The sequence below is a fragment of the Cornus florida genome, unplaced genomic scaffold (genome assembly GCF_030987335.1).
Source record: "Cornus florida cultivar Cherokee Brave unplaced genomic scaffold, ASM3098733v1 CherokeeBrave_3.0.0_Hap2_Chr04, whole genome shotgun sequence".
NCBI classification, from domain to species: Eukaryota; Viridiplantae; Streptophyta; class Magnoliopsida; order Cornales; family Cornaceae; genus Cornus; species Cornus florida.
In genome coordinates, this window is record NW_026775574.1 from 41718083 (window position 1) to 41724615 (window position 6533).

Here is a 6533-nt window from a genome sequence, read left to right on the forward strand (position 1 = left end):
TCATGTGTAAGGTTTTCCCGACTAGTTTAACGGGAGCTACATTGGAATAGTTCAAGAATTGGCCACACAAATCCATCCCAAACTACGAAACCTTGTGCGCTATGTTCCTAGCACAATATTGCGGAAACAATAAGCAGAAGAAAACCATCTCTAGTCTCTTCACCATACGGCAGAATAGAGGAGAAACGTTACAGGATTACCTATCCAGATTTAACATGGAGGCCTCAGAAATAGCAAATTGTCATCCTGAGACTGCTATGGAGACATTCAAGATCAGTATGATTCAGTGTACCAAGTTCCATACCTCCCTAGTCAAATATTCCCCTCCAGACATACAGACTCTCAATGCTAGGGCACAGATCTATATTCGACTTGAGGAGAATGTAGCCCATCGAGCACAGCATGCCACCCTCGTCATAATGGAAAATAAGCCTCGGAAAAAAGCCTCAAGTTCAAAAAGTCAAAGAAGCCAGCATGCCTCAGCACCAGTCGCTTAGGTACCTAAGAAGAGGCAAAGGACAGAGGAAAGGTTCACACCTCTTCGTACCACCTTGGCTCGGCTATTACAAGAAAACAAGGTGAGATTCGCAGCCCCTCAGTCAATGAGGTAACCCTTAGAGTAGAGGGACAAGAGCAAGCATTGCGCCTACCATAGGGATTACGGGCATACCACCAATGATTGCAGATCTCTTAGGCGGCAAGTGGAAAACATGATAACTAAAGGTGAGTTGGCAGACTACCTCACACCAAAAGAGTACGTGAAGCCTCAGGAGGTCAATCTTTAGAAAGTAGAGGGCAATCAAGTGAAGGTTATCCATGCAATACTTGGGAGGTCAGAAGACGACCAAGAGTCGGAAGAGGTGTACCGATCCAGACTGAGGACAACCCATAAGCTAAGGAAGTTATCCTCGATAAACACTATCACTTCGGGAAGTATCAGTATTCGGTTCGGCGATGGAGATTTATCCAGAGTTCAGCTTCCCCATGAGGATCCACTAATCATCTGTCTCCTGGTGGCAAATTGCATAATTAAAAGAGTATTGGTAGACCCAAGTAGCAGCACCAATATTATCACAAAGGTGGTCTTTGAGCAATTGGAGATCCCGTCATCATTAATACGACCCACCTTTAGTCCTTTGATGGGGTTCGATGGTACAAAAGTGGACCCCATTGGGGTCTATTCGTCATTGTAGCAAAAAGGACATTCAAGGAAAACTTTGTTCTAATAGACATCCATCCTTCTTACAATCTCATTATGGGAAGAGGTTGGATCTACCGAATGAACGGGGTCCCCTCCACCCTTCATCAGGTGATGCGATACTTGTCTCCAGACGGTAAGGAGGTTATTAATCTTTGGGGAGATTAGGTCGCTGCCAAAGAGTGCTACATGCTGACACTGAATGAAGCAAAGAAGATAATCAAACAGTCCCAGCAAGATGCGATCCTCGGAGGTACTTCCGAATAGCAATTACAGAGCCCTTTGCCTAAGTATCTAAAAGTAGAGGAGGAAGCTGAAGTTACAAAGCATACTGATGAGTGATGAATATATGCATATTTGAGCTCCTAAATATGTATATATTAAGGCCTAAAGTGATACTTTTATCCATAGTTAGACTAACTTATGTTTAATGTGTGTTTGTAGGTATGTTCCCAGAAAAATGGTTAAAACCGGGACTTTATGATGATATGAAAGCTTATAAAGTCATTGCCAGACATTCAGAGCAAACCGAGAGCTTAAATGGTGAAGTTTGAATAAATTCAAGCCCTAGAGCTTGAGCCCAAGTGTTAAGGCTCGAGCATCACAACAAAGAAAAGAAGAAAAGTCAACAAGACCCATAATTCAAGCGTTGTACCTTGGTGCTCGAGCCTTACTCTTGGGTGCTCGAGCCTTGACCTTCATGCTTGAGAATAAAGCGTTGAAAATAAAAGAGTTGATTTAATTGAAAGGCTATGCTCCCAGGTCTCGTGCCTCACCTCTAGGATCGAGTACCATCCATTGATGCTTGAGCCTTGAGCCCCAAATGCTCAAGCCTGGTACCTAATGCTCGAGCCCATGAAGCTTCAATCGAGCAATGTTAAAAGAGTTCAACCCCAAAAATATTCTAAGTGTTGAAGAAAAAGATGCTTCGGAAAATAGTTGAAGAAAATTGGCTAAGTGTCAAAGTGAAGATCGAGCACCATTTATTAAAGCTCGAGCATCCATCCAGAAAGGCTCGAGCCTTATTTTTTAAGCTCAAGCCTGAACCTTAAAGCTCGAGCCTTTGTTCCTTATGCTCGAGCCTTCCATGACATGTCATATTAATATTATGGGATTGCTCTCTTTACTAGCTGTATCTTATCCCAGTTGGGCCAGAAGACCTAAAAGCCCATCAAATACTTATTTTCTTCTATAAAATAAGGCGTAAGCCTTAATAGAAGAGGTCTAAAATTTTAATCTTTTTCTACAGTGTTATTTGGTGTGTCGTTTGCTGAAGCAACCAAATTACAATGAAATGTGGTCAAGTTTAAATTTATAAAATGCCACTACTACCTCTCTCTACTAATATAGCTAGGGTAAGTAGGGATTGTCCCAAGGGATCGAATGCGTGTTTGAAATGGAAACAAGGTCGGATTAGTAGGTCGAGTGATCAAAAGATGGTTTGACTGGTTAATTAAACTACAATGTAAATAGATTCAACACAAAACAACTAAAATAGATAAAGGGTAGAGAATAAGAGAGAGAGGTCTTGGGATGTAGAGGTAACCACTAAACATCACCTTTCTAGACACTCAATGTGTAATGAATGAGGGGAAATATGTGTTGCTATACAAAGAGGTGTGATTGACTGAATCAACAAGCATGGATGACTAATTAAGCATATAATGTCTAGACAACCTAACAAACAGCACAATATATCAAACTAAGCAATTATTCCTTCCTTTTAGCTTACAATCAAACACATTAACAAGCTAGAGAATTATACTACTTGCATTCATAAGTATGGAACATCAAACAACAAGCATGGATTGTCCTCACATCTAAGAAAGTAAAGCAACTACACTACATCTAAGCTAAGGACATGAAAATTAAACTAATTAAACTAAGGTAGAGGCATAATCCATCAAAAAATGAGTATGAACCATCAAACAAATCACAAGAGTATTATATTTAAGCACTATGCCTTGACAATCTCTAGATTTATAGCATTAATACACATAGACATGCATCAATATCACAAAACCAAGAGATAAACACATGAACATCTATTCTAGCATACATAGACATATGAATAGAATGAAATGATCAATTAGAAGTATTAAACAACACAAATCATTGTAAAAACACGATTCACATATAAATCAAATGTCAAGACAAGATTACAACACAAATCCCCTCAAAATGCAAAACATTAAGGTCTAGAAGGCATGCTTTGGGCTAACTCTAGCCCCAATAAGATGTTTAGCCACTCATTGATATAGTCATCTAACCCTCAAGGGCCATTTCTATGGTAGGAATGATCTTCTTCTTGATGATAACCCCAGATGAATGGAAGAACTCTCAAATAGTGTATGTCTGTCCAATCTCTAGCCTCCTTTCCAAGATTGTATATGATGATATATGATGTAAAAATGGCTCAAAATCCTTATATAGGTAGGTCAAGTGTCACACCCAATGGTCAGGTCTCGTGCACTAGGGTCCTCTTAATGATTGCACCACGAGCCATCGAATTTAGATGAGATCGATCGAACTATGGCCAGATCAATCGAAGTAAGGCTAGATTGATCAAACCTTAGCGGTGCCTTTTTGGAAAGAGACAAATCTGAGATATTTTTGGGATATTTTAGGAAAAAGACAAAAGTGGTAGGTGGGGATAAGATCAAAGAAGTTCGATCAATCTGAAGAAAGTTAGATCGATCGAAGATGGAAAGTCTTAGGGATAAGGACAAGGGGTTTGATCCATCTTGGCAAAGCCGGATCGATCACTGTGAGATCGATCGAAAATATGTCTGATCGATCGAAGCTTGTTGTTTTCCACCACTTTGCTTCCACTTTGTTCCATTCTTCGATTTAGCTTGAGATTGCTTCTTTTATGCTCTAATTTGGCTGAATTGACTTTTTTAGGGATAAGCATCTGAAAAGGACAATAACATGAAATTAATTTAAAATGGGAAAATAAGATAGATAAAGGTCCTAGAATACTCGAGCTTAAGGGGTTTAAATGTGCACTTTTCAGCGCTCATCACACCCTCAAACTTAAATATTACTAGTCCATGGTAATGAACTACAAAGTAAAGGAATGAAATGAACATCTATACAACTATGATCTAGAAAGCAATAAAAGGATAACGCCACTTTGTAGGGAACACGATTGCATTTAGCATATGCAACAAGCCTTTTAAACCCCTAGGTTACCCCTAGTGGATGAGTGAAATCTTGTGAGGGTTTCCAGAAATGATACCCACAAACATTAAGCTCATTCTCATAAAAGAGATACCAATATTCCAAACAAGCATTGGGAGAAAACTACTTGAAGCATGCAATTTTTAAACTATTTCCAAGCAATCTCCCAAAATTTTATCATCAAGCAAGCAAGTATGGTCCTCCACACATCAATAAAATGATCATGTAAATCAAAACAACTCTATAATTCTTTTTGAGTGGACCGGCATTAAATATGTTACTATCTAAGCCAACTAAAGAAATGATCACATCCTTACCCTCAAACTAGCACACAAATCTAGTACCGATCATCAAGACAAAGAGTGAACCTTTTATTAAAGCTTTATTGATCTAGGTGCGCTTATTCTTTTCACTCGATTTTTTCTTTTTTCTTTTTCTTTTTCTTTTTTTTTTTTAAACTATCCCTAAGGATTAAAGATGGAAGCATAGTGCAATGTGTTGATCTATTAAGCTTTCTAGTGATCCATGAGGTCGAGCGTTAGGTCAATGACTCTCAAACCAGACCGTTTTAGGGCATTAGGTGTTTAAAGACCCCTAAGGACTTATAAGCTCAAATCAACTAAAAAAACCACCATCCAATCATTTTCCACTTCTCACCTTTTAGGAGAAGTCCTCACTTTTTATTGCTATTGCAATAATTTTTTTTTTTTTTTTTTTTTTTTTTTTTTTTTTTTTAGAAACTTCAATTATTAATCTAGAGTTTGGGCCCTCCACTTTTCAGCGTGAGAAATTCAGTGCTTGATGAGGCTAGAATCCTGGCTACTTAGTGAAAAGGTTTTGTTATCCACCTTTATCAAGAATGAAAGCTCTCAATGCACTACTAGCTCAATTAGGATATAACCAATTCAATAATTAACAAAGCATGTACCCCACAAATGAATGCTAGTGTGTGCCTGTGCTAGTATAGAATCCTAGATTGAATCTCAAAACAATCACAAAATCAGGATGATGTGGACCATAAATGGAAGTAAGACATCAATCTTTCGAAAAATTTACTCCTAAATGGCATCGTCAAGGCTTACAAGGAGTATTGGACTCTCAAGTCAAGCAATTTTTAAATTTTAAGCAATATAGTCCTTAAAAGATCAAAATCATTGCTAGTCATGGACCAATCATAGAAAATCTCTCAAATACACAAGTCATGCTCAAAATTTTGAATTGAAAATAAATACTGCAAATAACACCCATTACCCCAAAACTTAAACGTCCTCAATGTGCAAAGAAAACAAAGGAAAGAGTATACCAATGTAGCTAAGGCAAAGGGTGGCCGGGACACAAGTATCCAAAGTGGGTGATGTAACCCTCTCAAACTTGGGATTGACTGTGGTCCTGAAAAGATGGCACTGAGAGAAAAGCTAATCAAATAATAAAAGGAATAATAACAGTGCACAGTGGACATGCAAGTGTAAATGGGATTATAAATGAACTAAGGAGAAAGAAATAAGGATGGTCCTGAAAAATTTTGGGTAGCACTCTCTCACTGAAGTCACTGGAAGGTACCTGATAATGGAGTCAATCATAGATAAATATATCAATATAATAACCTGACATCTAAAAATAGCATGCATATGATAAAGAAAATAAAAGTAATGTAAGGTACAACACAGGATCTGGGCCAACAGATTGGTCGCACAAATATAGTAACAGTATCAGAATAATAGTCAAGTATCACAGATATATAAAATGAGGAAAGAGAGATAGAGATCAAGCATAGGAGGTCGGTCTGGAGGGGCGTGATCCCCAAATATCTCTAGAAATACCCTACAGCGCAGTCAAGACGTTTGTACGGAGTCTAGTCACATCTACTCAGAGAGAGACAATTGCATCCTCCAAGGTCTAGATACGCTCTCCTAGGCTAGGCGTCTGAACTAGAGCGTCAAGGATGACTGGATCATGAAACTGAGGTACATCTTGACTCGGCTCCTGAAAATGTAATGGCGACCCTGCCGGAGAGTGATGTGGTGACTCTACTAGAGGCTCCCGCTCTAGGTCTATATCCATATACGCGTCTGCAGCCACCGGTGGGTCTACTGGATCATCTACTGCTGCTGCTGCTCCTACTGCTGCTCCTACTGCTGCCTGCTCTACCATC